This window comes from Colobus angolensis, unplaced genomic scaffold (assembly GCF_000951035.1).
Source record: "Colobus angolensis palliatus isolate OR3802 unplaced genomic scaffold, Cang.pa_1.0 Scaffold44, whole genome shotgun sequence".
Classification (NCBI taxonomy): Eukaryota; Metazoa; Chordata; class Mammalia; order Primates; family Cercopithecidae; genus Colobus; species Colobus angolensis.
This window is the reverse complement of record NW_012117821.1, coordinates 7,537,442-7,538,192: the sequence shown is the minus strand read 5'-3', so window position 1 is coordinate 7,538,192 and position 751 is coordinate 7,537,442.

The window sequence follows — 751 nt, the reverse complement described above, 5'->3', positions numbered from 1 at the left end:
AAAAAAAAAAAAAAAAAAGTGGTGGGTTACCAAGGTGCCAGGGAGAAAAACATAGATTGGTAACTGCATAGGCACTGGGGCCCAAAATGACCATCAGGCCTCAATGCATTCCCCATGTATCACTGCTGGACGTGGTGGTCAAAGAGAGAGGAGCCTCTTTTAGGCTCGAGGTTCTTAGCCTTGGGGTCACCTGGGGAACTTAAAAAATACTGACATCTGAATTCTATTCCTTGGGATTCTGACTTAACGGGTCTGGGGTATGGCCTGGGCAGTAGGATTTTGAACATCTCTGTAGGTGATTTTATCATGCAGCTGGCACTGAAAACCATGGCTCTCAGCCACCATTTCTCAACCTTGGCACTAGAGATATTTGGGGCCAGATAGTTCTCTGTTGTAGACGTTTAGCACCTCCCACCCTACCCTCCACACACACCAGTTGTGACAAATATATCTCCAGGCATTACCAGATGTGTCCTAGGAGGCAAAATTGGTTCCAATTGGGAACCACTGCTCTAGGCCAATGGTTTTTTACAGGCTGCATGGTAATTAAAAATGTAGGCTGTAGGTTCTATGGCCTGGGTTTACATTCTAGATTCAGAAAGGCCAGCACCGGGCATGGTGGCTCATACCTGTAATCTCAGCACTTTGGGAGGCCGAGGCAGGCGGATCACCTGAGGTCAGAAATTTGAGACCAGCCTGGCCAACATGGTGAAACCCCATCTCTATTAAAAATACGAAAATTAGCTGGACA